The 18,629-nt window shown below is 42.0% G+C and overlaps 2 non-coding genes across 2 annotated transcripts; one reads left to right on the forward strand and one right to left on the reverse strand.

The window, feature by feature from the left end:
* The first annotated feature begins 16,404 nt into the window (after positions 1-16,404).
* Positions 16,405-16,511, forward strand: LOC111756014 (U6 spliceosomal RNA). The gene has a single exon (XR_002790518.1). It is a non-coding gene; the product is annotated as a U6 spliceosomal RNA (small nuclear RNA).
* Positions 16,512-18,519: 2,008 nt separating this feature from the next.
* Positions 18,520-18,623, reverse strand: LOC111756022 (U6 spliceosomal RNA). The gene has a single exon (XR_002790525.1). It is a non-coding gene; the product is annotated as a U6 spliceosomal RNA (small nuclear RNA).
* Between the last annotated feature and the right edge of the window lie 6 nt (positions 18,624-18,629).

Below are 18,629 nucleotides of genomic sequence, written 5' to 3' on the forward strand. Positions count from 1 at the left end.
CAATACAAAAATATTGGGTTCAATCCTCAGTACCACAAAACAAATGAGTCAGTTGTGACATATATTATTTAGCTTTAATAGATATTGCAAAATTTTTTTCTTTTTTGAGACAGGATCTTACAGTGTTTAGGCTGGTCTTGAGCTCACTTTATGGCCCAGGCTGGTCTCAAAATTGTAACAATCCTTCTGCCTCCACCTCCGAGTGCAGGGAGTACAGGCATGTGCCACCATGCCTACCTTGCAAAAATAGTTTTTGAAAGTAATTATCCAATTGTACAATTCCATCTGCAATGTATAAAAATCATTGTTGCTTCATATCATTGGTAGTCTTAGTCTTAATTTTAGTCATTCTACTGGGTATGAAGTGGTACATCATAGATTTAATTTGCATTTGCCTTATGATTAATGCTACAAAGATTGGTTCTAGTAGATGATGGAATAACTCCACTATTCACAGAGCAAGAATAAAGAAAATTAACGTTTTTACAATACAATAATAAATGCATATTTCTACTGAAAGACCCAGCATTTTATCCCAGAGAAACAAAAGCTTGTTTACATACAAATGTTCATGGTACATGCTCTGACTGAATATGGTTGAAATGTACCTTCCAAAGTAGAGGCTTGGATTCTAGCGCAGTGATATGGGACCTTTAACAGGTAGGGTCTAGAGGGAGGTCCTTAGGTCACTGAGGATATCACTAAGGCATTAAGGTACTTCTTATGAGAGCAAATTGTAACAAGAGGAAGTCCAACTCCTGATTCATTGTCTGACTTCTTTTGAGATATTTCTTTTTTCCACACATGCTTCTGCCATGATGTGGTCTCCTATGATGTGACACAGTCAAGGAGACCCTTACCAGAGCTGAACTGATGTAGGCACCATGCTTTTGAACCTCTAGAACTGTGAGCTAAATAAACTTCTTTACAAAGTTAGCGTGTACTGGGCGTGGTGGCTCACACCTGTAATCCCAGCACTCAGGAGGCTGAGGCAGGAGGATCCTTGTGAGTTCAAGACCAGCCTGGGCTACAAAGTGAGCTCAAGGCCAGCATGAACTGCATAGTGAGACCCTGTCTCAAAAAGACAAAAAAAAAATCAAAGTTAGCATGCTTTGGGTATTTCTTTATTATAATAAAAAATCTGACCAATACAGCAGCTTTATTTATAATAACCAAAACATGAAAACACCTCAAATGTCTTCAACAGTTAAATGGTTGTACAAACAAGGGTACATCTATACCAGTGGTTGTGAACCTGTGGCATGTGTATTATCATCTTATTTTAAGACAAAAGATGTTAAGAAAATAAATTTTAAAAAGGGCTGGGGATTTAGCTCAGTGGTGTAAATGCCTGCCTGGCAACTGTGAGATTGTAAATTTGATCCCCAGTACTGGGGGGAAAAAGATGAAAGATATTAATATGTGAGAGGTTTTGTGTGTGTATGTGTGTGGTACTGGGGATTAAACTCATGACCTTGCACTTACCAGGCAGGCGCTTATGCTGCTCAGTTAAATCCCCAGTGAGGTGTTTTTTTTTTTTTTTTAAAACCTGGAAATGAACTCAGGACCTTGCACTTGCCAATGAGTTGTTTTTTCTTTTTCTTTTTTTTGATTTTTTGAGACAGGATCTTATTATGTAGTTCAGGCTTGTTCAACTCACTATGCAGCCCAGATTGGCCTTGAATTTAGGCCAATCTAAATTCAAGGCCAATCTGGGCTGCATAGTGAGTTGACTTGCAGTGATCTACTCGCTCTTTCTTTCTTTCTTTCTTTTTCTTTTTTTTTGTACAGGGGTCAAACTCAGGACCTCATGCTTGCCAGGCAGGTGCTTATGCCACTAAGTTAAATCTCTGGCCTTGCTTTTTCTAAAATAAGACCTCAGTGGTGGCACATGCCTGTAATTCCAGCACTCAGGAGGCTGAGGTAGGAGGATTGCTGCAAATTCAAGGCCAGCACTGGACCACAAAGTGAGCTCAAAACTAGCCAGAACTGCACAGCAAGAACCTGTTTCAAAAAGACAAAAAATAGATAAATAAAATAAAACCTCAGTACTCAGGTTTAATTGCAGTGTTTGCACTTTGTGGAAATAAGTGGATTTTAGTTTGTAGTTTGGGCACTCAGCCTCTAAAAGTTTCACTATTACTGACCTACCTATACAATGGGAAAATACTCAGCAATAAAAAGGAATGAACTATTGAAATGCACAATTTGGATGGACCACAAAGAAATTATGCTTGAGTGAAATAAAAAGCCAATCTCATAAGGTCACAAAGTGTGCGATTCCATTTATGTAACACTTTTAAAAAGACAAATATTATAGCCTCAGATTAGAAGCTTTCTAGGGTTGGAGGAGAGTTGGCTGTGTCTGTGAAATGGTACCACAAGAAATAAACTTGTGGGGCTAGGGATTTAGCTCAGTGGCATAAATGCCTGCCTGGCAAGTACAACGTTGTGAGTTCAATTCCCAAAAAAAAAAAAAAAAAAAAAAAAAGAAAGAAAGAAATAAACTTGTGATGGTACTGTTTTAAGTCATGGTGGTGGTAGTTATCACATTACTAATAAAAACTGCATAGAATTAAACATACACAACATACACAAAGCTATACATACAAATGAATGCATATAAGACAGGTCTGAGCTGTTGGTTCTAGAGAAGCTTTGGTCCTTACCTTGAGCATTGCTTCTTGGCTTCGGAGGGGAAAACATGTGCTGCTTGGTCTCCGGGATGAACTCATCACGCTGCTTCCTGGCACATACCCAACTGTGCTTGTCAGAGGAGGAGCTCGGGGCCTCCGTGTCGCTGAGGACAGCTGTGGTGGCTTTCAGGATAGCCCTGGTCTTGTTGTGTGACTTCTCAGCTCCAGCATAGAACGCTCATCCCACTAGTACAGCTCCTTCATCCTACTGGCATAAACTTTCTGGCTTCCACTGCTGACCCTTGGGTCTTCCCGGCATGGATCCGTAAAAGAGGCTGACATGATTCCTTCTTGTGGGCTCTGGACCTCCAGTTGGACTTATGGGAGGTGTTGTCCTGAGCTCTGGGTTTTTATCTGGACTCATGTGGGACATTGCCATGGGGTTTAGGCTCTTGACTAAATAATCTATGTCTCTGGTGTTGTGGATAGATTTCCTGCATTTTCCTGTGTTAACTTCTGGTGACCATTATAAAAATATTATAAACTCCATGTCCTGATCTGAATTGTTCTCTGTGTACAATCCCTGAGTACAACATTACTTGTACTTTATTTACATAAGTTATTACCATCAGGGGAAACCAGGTGAAGGTCTATTATTTCATTATTATTATTATTATTATTATTGGTACTAGGTATCAAACTCAAGGAAGCTGTACCATTAAGCTACATTCCCAGCCCATCTGTATATTTTATTTTGAGACAGGGTCTTGCTAAATTGACCAGGTAAAATTTTAACTTGTGATCCTCCTAAAACTCCCTCAGCACTGAGATTACAAGTGTATACTACTATACCCAGCTTACATTTCTTATAACTTCATCTAAATCAACAATGATCTCAATATAAAAATTAAGCTAGGCATGTTGGCACATGACTGTAACCCCAGCAATCTGGGAAGCTGAGGCAGGAGAACTGCAAGTTTGAGTCCTGCCTAGGTAATTTAGTGATTTAATAGACTTTATCTCAAAATACAATTTATATAATAAAAGAAAATAATTATAAAATGTATCACATGTAGGGGCTGGGGATTTAGCTCAGCAGCATAAGCGCCTGCCTTGCAAGCAGGCAGTTGTGAATTCGATCCCCGGTACCGATAAAAAGGAAAAAGACAAAAAAAATGTATCACATGTAAAGCACTAATATTTCTATATTGTTTTGCCAGGGTTGCTATAATACAAATACCATAGACTGGATGTGTTAAATAACAGAGATATATTTTCTCATATTTCCAGAGCTGAATGTTTGAGATCAAGGTTTCAATGAGTTTGGTTTCTTTTGACACCTGTTCCCTCTGCCTACAGATGGCCACTATCTTGGTATATCCTCATCTAGTCTTTTCTCTGTGTACTTGCATCCCTTGTGTGTGTCTCTGTGTATGTCTTAATCATCTCTTCTGAGAATATCAATTCAGATAGGATTAAGAACTCATGTTAATTACTTTTTTGAAGTCCCTGTCTCCAAAAACAGTCACATATAAGGTGTGAAGGCTTCAACATATGAATTTTTTGGGGAACAAATCAGTCCATAATAATTTCAAAAATTTGAAGGAAAGACCAAAAAATGTGATAGAAAAAATGGGTAAAAGAAATGAATAGGGCTTGGCATTGGGATACACACATGTAATATCAGCTACTTAGCAGGTTAAGGCAGAAGAAGCATGAGTTCAACACAAAGCCTGAGCAACTTATCAAGACTGTGTCTCAAAACAAAATGTGAAAAAGGTTAGGGATTGTTTTGTTTTCTTTATCATTGAGACAATGCCCAACATTTTCTTAAAGGGAAGGTTTATTTTGGCTCATGATTTTAGCCCAAAGTGGTTCCAAGAGAAAAACATTATGGTGGACAGGTTGGGGAAGAATAATGCTGCTCATGACATGGTGATAAGGAAGTGCAGACAGCTAAAGAAGGGAGGAGCCTGGAAGGGAGATGTACACCTTGCCATATCCACAGTGACCTGACACTTCCAACCAGGCCCCACATTCCCAAATCACACCAAGCCATTGAACTAACCAGTGGATGAAGCAAATGATGATTACAAAGCCCTTATCCAATCATCTTCCAAAAGTCTCGCATACTGAGACTACAACTGTCCCCCAGATTTGTCACCAAATTTTCAGTCATATTCCTTGCAAGTCCCTGATTATCTAGCCAAACCACAGGGCCTAGAAGATTAACCTGAATATAGTCTTCACCTCTGTTCTTTTCATTTCCTTCAAAGAAAAAGGAACAGGCACAACACTTAGTTTTGACCACTGTCCTTCAGAGATGTTCAGAAAGGTACCACTGAACTGTAGCTTTCCATTTTGGGGAGGTGCCTATCATGCAAAATCATCTGTTAACTAGTTACAAGTATTCTCTCCCTCTGGTAACTGACTGTAAGAATCATAGTATCATAGATAGATACCAACTAGGAAGGAGAAACAGTGTGGTGGAGGGACCACTAGGGCTACTTTATGTACTTACTCATGCTTTTAGATCCTACTTAGGTCCAGTCACATATATACCACATCCATTTGATGGAGCACTGCTGTGCATACCCTTACACTATGACTACATGAGTCAGAAAAGAGAAAGTTCATTATAAGCAGTAATGTTGCATGGTAATTTGGTGGCCTGTGGTTACATGTTCAGTTTCTACTAAGATTCAACAAACCTGTTATGGTGGCAAATGCCTATAATTCCAGCACTCAGGAGTCTGAGGCAGGAGGATCACTACAACTTTGAGACCACCCTGGGCTATGAAGTGAGCTATAGGCCAGTCTGAGCTGCATAGTGAGACCTTGTCTCAAAGAGAAAAAAAAAATTCAACAGCAGGCCAAAGCTGTTTCTCAAAAGGAAAGTAGTTACCTAAAGAAGATAGAGGGTATTTGCTCCAAAATCCTAAGGATCTGCGCTGTGATTCACCCACTTGTCTTGCCAAAGACTCCAAACAGCATTCCTACTGTCACTATTACTTGTGACACCATTGGTGTCTTTGTTACTTTTTACTAGTTGCTGAGACAAAATACCTGAAGCCCAAGTTGGGAAAGGAAAGGTTTATTTCTTACAGTTTTTGGAGGTTTCAGTCCACACTCAGTTGGCTCCAAGGCAGGCGGGCATGACTGGGCCGCAGTTCATGGTGGCCGCCAACAGCAAACAGGACTGGCAAAGAGCAAGACACACCTTCTTCCTGCCATTATATCACATCCTGGCTCCACCCCTATGTGGGTGGAGCACTGACACCATCAATCCAAGCACTAGACAATGAACAAATCACAAATGCACAATGCAAACTCATGAGGCCTGGGGGCCGCAGACATAAACCATAACAATTAGATCTACCCAAATGAAACAATAGCATGCACAGCAGCTTGGAGCTGCTGTAGAGCTCTCACTCTATAACCCACTCTGTCATTCAATAAATTGTCAGAAGAAGGTTCTCAAATGGAGAATATAGTGCCTCCAACATCTTAAGAGGTCTACTGGACATCATGGCTCCTTTTCTGGTTCTATAAGGGCTAGATGTAGTAAACTTATCTTTTACCTTAGAAGGGATATTTCTTCATGCCCTCACACAACTGGACCTCTTGACATTTCATTAAGGTAATACTCTGAATTTTCATTGGATTTACTTCTCAACCTCTGACATGTAAGTGTCTTACCACTGAAATCTAGAGTGATTGCTACTTCCTTTTTTTTTTCTTTTTCATTTTTATCGGTACCAGGGATCGAACCCACGACTGCCTGCTTGCAAGGCAGGCACTTATGCCGCTGAGCTAAATCCACAGCCCCAATTGCTACTTCTTGTTCACTATGTCTAATGTCTAATCAATATAGTGTTATCAATGTAATGACCAATGTACTATCTCATGGAAGGGAAAAGCAATCAGTGTCATCATAAACTCATTTAGGTTATGACTGCAGAAATGAATATATCCTTGAAGTAGCACGTTGAAAGTATTTTGCTGTCTTTGCCAGTTGAAAGCAAACTGTTACTGGTGATCTTTAACAGGGACATAAAAAAAATGACAGATCAATAGCTGTGTACCATACCACGCAACAAAACCACATTTGGTACAGTAGTTGCAACTGTAGTCACTATCTGCTTAAGCTTATAATAAAACCACTGTCATTCTTCAAAATTCAACTGTCTTCCACACAGGCCAACTAGGCAAGTTGAATGGGGGATATGGTGGGAATTAGCAACCTTGTATCTTTCAGATACTTAAAATGGTAGCACATACTAATCTCTGAAATATCTTTAAGAAGGTGATATTGCTTTTGGTTTATTATTTTTCTAGTTTGAAGCAGCCCTGATGGCTTCCACTTAGCTGACCCAGCCCAAAGGTCAATCCAGATCCGTGGGGCAGTTTCCTGGAGAAGGAATGGGGATTAACACAGACAGGGCCGGAGACAGAGAAACGAGACAAGTTGAGAGAATCTGATCAAGCCTCATTTATTAATAAAGTGGTTGCTGCTTTTATAGGGCAGGGGCAGGCCAGTGGGACAGGAAGAGGCTATGGGGTATGACCCATCTCTGATGGGTCATCTTCACGTCCATGTATGTGATGAAAGAAGGAGAGGATTATGGTTAATGTAGGTGCATTATGTGCCCATATGAGGGAGAGGCAGGGAGACAGCAGCGGGGCGGTTGCACCCCTCTCTACATCTATTCCCTTTCTATATATATATATATTTTTTTTTTTTAAATCAGGAGTATGGCAGGCCCTGTGAGGACAGCACCTGTCTTAGGTCAAGGACCTCATTACATGGACCCAACCGGGCCTTACCCATCATGAGCTTGCAGGACAGCAGTTGGTCCTGTGTCTGTCTTAGGTGGCCGGTGTTGTGGCATGTATGTCCTAGTTGCCTGTCTCTGGCTGCCTGTCCATTATCTCAGGGTGGTTAGGCCACATTGTCATATGGGCCACTCGTGGGAATTCTTTCCCGGTAGTTTTATTAATTTGCCATCTCCAGCTGGTGATAGTGTACCTGAATGGGCTTTGTCATAAACACGTCTATCCAATTATTAATGAGCACCATAATCCTCTGAAAAATACAAGGATCCACAGAGAGGAGAAGCAACAAGGCAGCTAGGGGCCCCAGGAGGGGCGCTAGGTAGGGGAAGAGCGCTCCCAGAGCATGGAGAAGGGGTTAGAGGCCATTTGTGATGGGAGGTCCAAATCCACCATTGGTCAAGGGTGGTCCAAGGAGGATCTCAAGAAGGCACCACGTAATCCATCGGTTTGGCATTTTCTGTGAGGAAGCACAAGAAGTTGCCTCAGGGTATGTGTTTACTCCTGGGCCTTTTGGGGGTTATTATTATTTGGCTCATTAATTTGCCTAACGAGGCGTTTGGGGTGCCATCTAGCCTCTTTGTCTTGGAGGGAGTATATACACATTGAACCGCATCCCCATATGAGAACAGGGTCAGGGCCATGCCATGAGTTAGTCAGGGGGTCTCTCCATAGTACAGAAGCAAATTGCTTTAAGTGTTTCAGTATGCCAAAAACGCATGGCTGCTGACTGTCCAGAAGCATTCAAATTTTAAAAATTAAGGATGAATGAGGCATGAGATAGAATATTTCTGGGGGATCCTTATATAGGAAACCATGATCCCCCTTTGACTTTATCTATAGTGAGTTTGACAGAACGATGTGCACATTCAACAATGCCTTGGCCTTGTGGATTTTAAGGTATTCTTGTTGTATGCAGGATGTTGAGGCACTTGCAGGAGTGGGCAAAGGAAGTGCTAGTACATCCAGGACCATTGTCGGTCTTAAGTTGATGAGAGTTTTTTTTTGTGTGTGTGTCTTTTTCCTTTTTATCGGTACCAGGGATCGAACTCATGACTGCCTGCTTGCAAGGCAGGTGCTTATGCCACTGAGCTAAATCCCCAGCCCCAGTTGAAGAGAGTTTTTAAGCACTGATAAAGCTGACAGCATGTGAGCAATGATATGTTTAATAGCCTCTCCGGTTTGGAGGGTGGCGAAGATAAAGCCACTGTATGTATCAACACTCACATGGACATATTTTAGGTTGCCAAACTCTGAGATATGCCACAGGGCATTGGGAACAAGGCCCCTTGGATTAACCCCTAAGTGTTGCACGGGTGGGTGGCTAGCACAGGATAGGCAGTCTTTTATAATCTGACTGGCTTGGTCACAGGTAATTTTATGGAGGAGGTAAAGGGACTGGGCATTAAGGTGGTGCAGCTGGTGTGTTGGGCATTTAAGATATTTTTGTCTATTTTATTTCCTGGGGGATCGGAATCTTGAAAAAAGATCTGTGCTCATGTGGCTAGATCTGCAAGGTGGTTGCCCCTTGTTAGGGGACCAGGAAGGCCTGAGTGGGCTCTTAGGTTCCCAATGAAAAACTTATGGCGGCGGAGCCGTATGTGGCTTTGTAGTTTAGTAAATAGGTTTGCTGCTGGGGAGGCCTCGCAAATAGCACCTACTGTCTCCAATAGGGGGACAGAGTGAGCCAAATAGGATCTACCTGTATAGAGGTTGAAAGGCTGGAGGGGGAAGACGGTGAAAACAGCCAGGATGGCCTGGAGTTCCATTAGTTGGGCTGAGGTGAAACTAGTTTGGAAGGAAACCACCTTATCTTGGAAGGCATAAGTGGCTCTGCCCGAGGAGGAGCTGTCGGTAAATAGCACCAGAGCATTGAGAAGGGGCTGAGAGGCTGTAGCCTTTGGAAAAATGAAAGCGTGGCAGTTGGCAAAATTTAAAAGCTTATCAGGTGGGTAATGATTATCAATTTGTCCTTTAAATGCAGCCAGGGCAATAGGCCAGGACTCAATTGTCTGGAATATCTATTTGATTTTTAGTGTAGGGTTGGATGATGATATCGGGATCTTTGCCAAAGTAGCATTTAGCTTGTTTTCGGCCTTGGATGATTATGTCTGAGACAGTCTGATAGTAAGGATTAAGCATTTGCTTTGGATTGACCGGCAGGTGAACCCACATGAGGGGTGCCCGCTGCCAAAACACAGCGGTGGGAGAATGTTTGGTATTAAAGATGAGGAATTGTAGAGGTTGGCTATAGTCCATAAAAGAAATGGTCTGATTAGAGATGGCCTCTTCTACAGCTGAGATAGCCTGTCTGGCCATTGGCGTAAGGTCAGATTTGGATCTCCTCGCAACAGGCCATATAGGGGTGTGAGGTCATGTTTACTTATCTTTAGGTATGGAATGAGCCAATTGATGTCTCCTAGGAGTTTTTGGAAATCATTTAGGGTTTTTAAGCCATCAAGTCTTAGTTGAGGCTTTGGGGAGAAGAGGCGGGTGCCCCTCAATTGAAAACCTAGGTAGGTGGGGCTGGGGATTTAGCTCAGCGGCATAAGCGCCTGCCTTGCAAGCAGGCAGTCATGAATTCAATACCTGGTACCAATAAAAATGAAAAAGACAAAATAAATAAATAAATAATAATAATAAAAAAGAAAACCTAGGTAAGTGTATGGGTCTGTCAGCTGGACCTTGTCTGGGGCAATAGTAAGGCCTTTTGCATGGAGGACCTCTTGGAGATCTGAGTAACATAGGAAAACCTATTGATGATCTTGTCCCGTGACCAGAATATCATCCATATAATGGAAGATACAGAGTTGTGGCCAATTATCTCTTACCTCTTGTAAGGCAGAAGCCACAATAGACTGGCATAGGGTGGGACTATTTGCCATCCCTTGGGGGAGGGTGAGCCATTGAAACCTTTGCATGGGGGCTTGGAAATTTTGGGCTGGGACACTAAATGCAAATCTCTTTTGGTCTTCTGGGTGAAGGGGAATAGAGAAAAAGCAGTCTTTAAGATCAATGATGATCTTATAATGGCCTAGCGGAATAGCGGAGAGGGAAGGGAGGCCTGGCTGCAGGGCCCCCATGAGAACCATGTTCTTATTGATGGCCCTAAGGTCTTGTAATAGGCGCCATTTTCCTGGCTTTTTCTTAATAGAAAAGATGGGTGTGTTTCACGGAGAGTTACTTGGGATGATATGTCCTAGGCCAAGCTATTCCTGCACTAGCTGTTGGATGGCAGAGAGTTTTGATTGAGCAAGAGGCCATTGATCAACCCATACAGGATCATCTGAGAGCCAGGTGATTTTGTCTGCGTGGATCGCAGGAAGATCAATGGCTTCTATTGAAAATGGCCTAATCCTGTTTTTGTTAGATTTGGAACGGGGGAGATAGGGATTTTAATGCCTGTGCCCTGTTTTCCTAGGCCTTGAGTTGGGAGAAATCCGCTTTTGAGCATTTGTGCTGTGACTACATTATTAGGGCTACCCATAATCATTCCCATTTGGGTTAGTAAATCTCTGCCCCATAGATTAAGAGGTAGTCCTGCAATAACATAGGGATGTCTGTGTCCCTGGTTGCCTTCTTGGTCTTTCCAGGTAAGGAGGTTGGCACTATACTGTGGGTTTTTTGATTGTCCAATTCCCTGTAGATGTGTCATAGTTGTCTCTAAGGGCCACGTGAAGGACCAGTCTTCCTTTTTGATATAGTCACATCAGCGCCTGTATCTATGAGGCCTGAAAAACTTTTTCCATCTAGTTGTAGGACCATAAGGGGCTTATCTTTAGATATGTATTGGGCCCAATATACATCCGAGGACCCAGGGAGGGAAGTGCCCCTATGAGATGACATGAATGGATTGGGAATAGAGACTAACAGTAACAGGAGCAATTGGGTGAGGCGCTGGTTAACCTTAATAGACGCAACACTGGAAAGCATGGAGATAGTGACCATAACCTTAGTTTGCCCTATATAATCTGGGTCTGTAACACCAGGGAAATACTTGCAGTCCCTATAATGTGGAGCTGCAGCACCCTATAATAATTCCAATGCATCCAGGGGGAGGGGGGGTTAAAGGTTGTAGTGGGGATGGCCTGGGGGCCCATATCAGGGGTTAATACTGTGTTAGAGGTGAAACAGAGGTCCAGGCCTGCGCTTCTTGGGGTTTCCCTGATGAGGTCTGAAATGGATTGTTTTGGGTTGGAATGAACCTTGGTGCTCCAGATTTTTGGTAGTAGTTGGGGCCCTGGGACTAGCCCCAATTGCCGTTTCCCTGCGAGGGTAGAGGGTTACCATGTACATCCTTTTTGGACTGGCATTCATTGGCCCAGTGATCCCCTCTTTTACATCTAGGGCAGAGGCCTGATTTTTTTCTGTGGGGTTTGTCGGATCTTGTTTTTGCTTTGAGGGCAGTCTCAGACAAAATGCTCTGATTGGTCACATTTAAAGCATTTACCATTATTTTTTTTTTGCACAAGAAAGACTTGTTTGACTGTGGCAGCCATAGCTAGACTCTGGTGGTAGGCAGGGCCTATGTTGGCACATAGGTGTATGTAGCCAGATAGATCTTCCTTTTTTTTATGAGGCCAAATTATGGCTTGGCAAGCTGATGTTGCATTTTCATAGGCTAATTTTTAATTAGGGCCGCATTAATTTCAATGGTGCCAAAAAGGCGCTCGGCCGCCTGTACAAGATGGTCAAGAAAATCAGAGAATGGCTCTTCTGGCTTTTGTCTAATTTGGGTGAGGTAGCAGGATACATCACCCCTGGAGCGAAGTTTTCTCCAAGCCCTCATAGTGACTGCGTTAACTTGTGCAAAGAGGCCAGGATCATATCTCATTTGGGCCTCCTTGGTGTTAAAATCCCCAGTTCCCTTTAACATGGGAAGGGTCCAGGGGATTTGTATAGCGGCATTATCTCTAGCAATATTGTCACACTAGCTGCCACTGTGAATGGCATATGGGTCCTAATGACTTGTGGAGCTAGCAGTGCAGCGCCCGCGCTGTCTTGCAGCTGTGTGGCGCCATCTTGGGGAGGTATGTTTGTCACCAGAAATGCCATTTCTGGGAGGGGCCTACCCTGTTGTGGCAGAAGTGAGGCAAGCGCCATTATAGAAGCTGACGCCATCTTAGGGGTGGCATCTAAATTGCTCATTCATAAACTTTGGAGTTGCAGAATGAGTCTTTGTTTTTCTTGTTCTAATTGGACCTGTTGTTGCAAGTCATGGATCTCTGACTCTAAGTCGAGGAGTGCGGTAGAGGGGCCGGACAATTTGGGTGTCTTATGGTAGTGAGGGGGTGGTTTTATGGAAACGGGGGCTATGATAGGGTCTGAGTGATGTCGGCTAACTTCTTCTGCTAATTGTTTCCAATCAACCGCTTGTAAAGGAGCAAGGTTGGGATATAAAGAGTTGTGGTGGGCCTCAGGTGGTATGGGCTCAGATGGTGGCAGGCTGCTATCTTGGGGCTTTTTTAACATATCATTTGACTCATAGGAAGGGCAAGATTCATCTCCTGAAGGCAGCGATGTTGGCGAAGTGGAAGCACATAAAGCGGCTTCACCTTGGGTGATTGTTTTATCAATTTGAGGGTCTTGGCAGTGCTGTGTAAGTAGCTCCGAGATTAGGTTCCAGTAGGCAAAGGCTGTAACTGGGACCTTTTCAGGGCCAAAGACCCAATAGTAATCCTTTAATGCATCTCCTACTCTTCCCCTTTTTACATCAATAAAGCCCTCTAAAGGAAACCAAGGGCAAACCTTATGAATAAATTGAAAATACTGCAATGAATCTTTTTCTTTAGCTTTCTCCCTCTTGTCTTTAAAGCTTTACTTAAACTTGGTACAAAGCATTATGGTCACTTAATGCCTGACCCATGCCAGAGAAAAGGGAAACTCTGGCACAGCAGGCTCCCACGTAGTGTTGGTCACAAAACTTTTAGTTTCTCTTTTACGCACGTGTCTCAGGACAGCTCCCTCGTTGAGCCCTTCTTGCCAGGAGCCCCAGGACGGGCGCCACTTGACCCAGCCTGCGGGTCAATCCAGATCCGTGGGGCAGTTTCCTGGAGAAGGAACGGGGATTAACATAGACAGGACAGGAGACAGAGAGACGGAGGCAAGTCAAGAAAATCTGATTAAGCCTCCTTTAGTAATAAAGTGGCCCCTGCTTTTATAGGGCAGGGGCAGGCTGGTGGGACAGGAAGAGGCTATGGGGTGATCTCTGAGGGGTCATCGTCACGTCCGTGTACGTGACGTAAGTAGGAGAGGATTATGGTTAATGTAGGCGCATTATGTGCCCATAGGAGGGAGAGGCGGGGAGACAGCTTCGGGGCGGTCGCACCGCTCCCTATACTTAGCCTTTCCACTTTACTAACCCTCACTCCAAAGACAAATCTCTTAACTCAATGTGGGGCTTCTATCAGTTACTGAGCATGTACATACCAATTATGCACTCTGGCACTGGAGAAATAACTACAGAAAAGATTGGGGGACCTACTGCATCCACTGAGATAGACCACAGCCTAAAGGTCATTGTTTACCATAAGACCCACTCTGACTGGCAGACCACAGCGATGTTTTGGGTCTCCTAGAACTAGTGTCAACTCCAAGTCAGTGTCTAGTAATCCCTAAAAGGTCAATGTGGTAAGCCTGGTGAAAGCCATAATCCCTTTGTTGAGGCTGAAAGAAAAAGTTTATGGTATAAATTTTTGGATGTGTAGTAGAAGTCTTTTACTGGGAGACCTGCCTCCCTCCCCCCTTTATTCTGGGTTTATATACAGCTCAAGTCTGGGAATTGATTAAGGGCCTCATTTTCTGTTTTTATTATTTAAGCTAGTTTTTGTTAATTTGACCTAGAATTCTTTCACTTCTGCAAATCAAATAAGAATTTAGCACATCTGCCAGGCATGGTGTTGCATGCCTTAATCCCAGCACTCGGGAGGCTGAGGCAGGAGGATTGTTCCAAGTTTGAGACCAACCTGGGCTATAGAGTGAGCTCAAGGCCAGTCTGAACTGCATCACAAGACCCTGTCTCAAAAAAGAAAAAAAAATTTAGCAGATCTCCACTTACTTAATTTCCCCAAAGAATACTATCTGTACTTCCACAGAATTATCCTATTACAGAGATTTTCTTTGAAATTTTCTTCCATGGTCTATTTGTATTCATCACTGTAAATTGTTTCATATTTTCTAATGTTTCTAATTTAAATTAGATCTTTAAAAATGTCATATTTTCAAGTACTATAAAACTGATATTTCAGAAAGCTTAACCATTATCTTTTAGAGGTAGGGAAAATGATTCTCAGAGTAGTACTACCTCATCCTCAATCTCACAACACTCTCATTCAAATCTTTTACACACTTACTACACTCAAATAATCACACACTTTCATCCTGACTTTAACTCACATAAGTAATATTCACACACACAGTAATAATAAAAATTCTTACAAGATCTCCCATATCAATTTAAAGATACAACAGAATAATCACGTCCATTATATTGTTACAGTTCATTCAGAGACTTGGGCACATTCACACACACACACACACACAAAAAAAAAACACTTTCATGTACGTCCCTAGCTGTCCTGCCCTAACGATGGTCTAAGGTCAAAACATCTCAAAATACATGACCAAGAATCAGACAAAGAAACACAAATTACGAGTTCTCAAACTGAAACAACACTTTTTTTCGTAACATGTTTAGCGATGGTTTCTCAGCAAAGTTAAGGCTTTCCCAGGGATTTGTCTCTTTGGGTTGATAATATGTATTAGCTCTAACTTTTCTCAGTTGACGCACACAAAATCACATTGCTCTCATACACAAACATAAGGCTCAGGATATTCCCAACTCATTCCCTTTTGTCAGGGTCTAAACTCACCTTGACTTGTGGCAGACATGTGCCACGGTCAAATCCAGTCATCTGCAGAACGTCACTGTCAGCACGCCAGAAGTCCGTAAAAACGGTTTCACACGGCTTCTACACACATTGCAACACATATCGCACCACATTACAGCACTTTCTAATCACAGTCACGCTTTGAAAAGGTCTCAAAACTATTTCACGCACAAATCCTCACGCGCTAAACCTTCGCTCTCAGGACACACCGGATCTCTCACCTTCGGACATGGCGCACGTGCATACTCAAAATGAAAAGCGTCTCCCACCACAGCCGCTCAAACACAGGCCAGGTTCCTCCTCAGCACCCAGTAACAATTCTTTTAAACTACGGCAGGCGGTCGCTGTGAGTAGAGGTAGCCTCCGCGCCAGTTCTGAAATCCATCTTCAAAGGACCATACGTTTTTGGCGTAAGCCAACTCTGAGGGCCGCGCTTCCGGTTCAGGGCCTGGCTCTTGTGGAAGAACTTTCCCAGAGGACACCGCTGCCTAAGGTACTTCCGGTGAAAGGTCTGGTGGTAGGAGGCAGGTGAGGTAGCAAGCCCGGGCTGGACAGGGTGCGAATCTGGATCTTCAGGACTGGACCATGGAAGAGGATTCCGCACCTTCAGCATCCTCAAAAAAGGCTCTGATTCAAGTTCTGATTCGGATTCAAGCAAAGGTATTTTAGCCCCCATTTTAAAAATACAAGTTAGTTTTAAGACAATGGCTGAAGAAAGAGAGAGAAAAAAAAATACAAGTTAGTGGGGCCAGGGATTTAGCTCGGCGGCATAAGCACCTGTAGGCAGGCAGTTGTGAGTTTGATGCCCGGTACCGATAAAAAACCAAGTTAGTTACACTGGATCTAGTATCCTGATCTTTTCTGTTTTTTTTGTTTTGTTTTGTTTTCTTTTCTTTTTGGTACAAGGGATCAAACTCACAACCTCACACTTGCCAAGCAGGCGTTTATGCTGCTGAGCAAAATCCCTGACCCCTTTTGTCTTATTTTTTTTTAAGACAGGGTCTCATTTTTGTAACTCAAACTAGCCTTAAACTTACTATGTAGCTGTGCTTGCTTTGGCAGCACATATACTGAAATTATAAGGATACAGAGAAGATTAACATGGCCTAGCCACAAGGATGAGATGCAAATTCATTAAGTATTTTATATAGAGGGGGCTGGGGATTTAGCTCAGCAGCAGAAACACCTGCCTTGCAAGCAGGCAGTCGTGAGTTTGATCCCTGGTACTGGGGAGGGAAAAAAAAGGTATTCTATAGATATATATTAAAAAAAACCCAAAACTCCTCACTATGTAGTCCAGGTTCATCTCAATCTGACAGTGATCTTCCTGCCTCAGCCTCCTGAGTGCTAGAATATACGTGTGCTCAGCACGTTTTTTTATTAAAAAAAAAGAAAGGAGATTAAGATAAAAGAGGGCATAACAACATAATAACAGAGGTCCGAACAGAACAATTTAAGCAACATAGTGTTTCACCACAAGATAACCAGACATAACAGTAGCTACCATAGTGTCTTTTTTTTGAAACATTTGAGTATAACGTAGTATATTATAGCATCAAACACAACATGACAGTGTAAAACCATTCAAGAGAATGAAAGAATTACAGGGTATTTAGAACCAACTAACAGAAAATGAACAATGGTTTCTATATTATCTCGTCTATAAAAAATTTTGTTTATACTATCACATGTAATAAAATCCAATAAGATATAACATGATAGGGGCTGGGGATATAGCTCAGCGGCATAAGCGCCTGCCTTGCAAGCAGGCAGTCGTGAGTTCGATCCCTGGTACCAATAAAAAGGAAAAAGACAAAAAAAAATATAACATGATAAACCGATGGAGACAGAAGAACAAAGGCTTGATGGGACTTCAAAATAAGATGATATTAAATCAGCACTAGCTATTATATTGTCTTGTTTTCTTCAAAATAACTGTTCATACCATCACAGACAATAAAATCAAATAATCCAGAATAAAACCATTCCAATTAATGAATGAAAACATTATAAGGCTTCAAAGTAATATAATGGAGAATCATGTTTACCACATACTATGTATTCTTACCATTTCTTACATTAGGGAAACTATTCAGTATTTATACATGTGAGTTTGATTTATTTTGCTTATGAATATGGTCTCAAGCTGTGCCCATTTATTTATAAATATCTCAATGTGATCATTCTTTGTAGCTGAGTAGTACTCCATTGTATAGAAATACTACAACTTTTTTATCCATTCCTCAGTTGATGGACACTTAGGTTGTTTCCAAGATCTGCCTATTACAAATTGTGCTGCTATAAATATGGGTGCATATGTATCACTGTGGTATGATGTTTTCAGTTTTTCTGGGAATATACCTAGAAGTAGAATAGCTGGAATAAATGGGACTTCCAATCCCAGCTTTTTGAGAAATCTCCAGACTGACCGATGGTTGCACCAGTCTACACTCCCACCAACAGTGCAGGAGAGTTCCTTTTTCCCCACAGCCTGTCCAGCATTTGTTGTTGGTAGTTTTCTTGATCCTGGCCATTCTTTCAGGAGCGAGATGAAATCTCAATGTGGTTTTAATTTGCATTTCTCTAATGAGTAATGATGATGAACATTTTTTCATGTATTTATTTGCCATTTGTATTTCTTCCTCTGAGAATTGTGTATTCATCTCAGATGCCCATTTTTGGATTGGATCTTTGAATTTTGGTGGTCTGGTTTTTTAAAAATTCTTTATATGTTTTAGACAGAACTTTTGTCTGAGGAACAGTTCACTAAGATTTTTTCCCAGTTTGTGGGTTTTCTTTTCACTATCCTGGAGATTTCTTTTGATGTGCAGAAACTTTTTAATAAGAGGCAATCTGGGAAGTATTTCCTATGCGGTTTGATTCCTGTTCATGAATTCTCTACCTATCCTATGTCTTCACAAGGTTTTTACCCAATTTGTCTTCCAATAGATTTAGTGTTTCTGTTTTAATATTCAGATTTGATCCATTTAGATTTTAATTTAGTACATGGTGATAAACATGGGTCTAGCTTTAGTTTTCGGCATATGGAGAGCCAGTTTTTCCAACACCATTTATTAAAGAGACTGTCGTTCTTCCAGTGAACATGTTTGGCCCCTTTATCAAAAATAAGGTGGTTTAGTGTGTTTGTATTTTCTAATCTAAAAAATATGGAACGCTTCACGAATTTGCATGTCATCCTTGTGCAGGGGCCATGCTAATCTTCTCTGTATCGTTCCAATTTTTAGTATATGTGCTGCTGAAGCAAGAACTC

The sequence above is a fragment of the Cavia porcellus genome, unplaced genomic scaffold, assembly GCF_034190915.1.
Source record: "Cavia porcellus strain 051 isolate PalLab524CR breed Dunkin Hartley unplaced genomic scaffold, mCavPor4.1 scaffold_7, whole genome shotgun sequence".
Classification (NCBI taxonomy): Eukaryota; Metazoa; Chordata; class Mammalia; order Rodentia; family Caviidae; genus Cavia; species Cavia porcellus.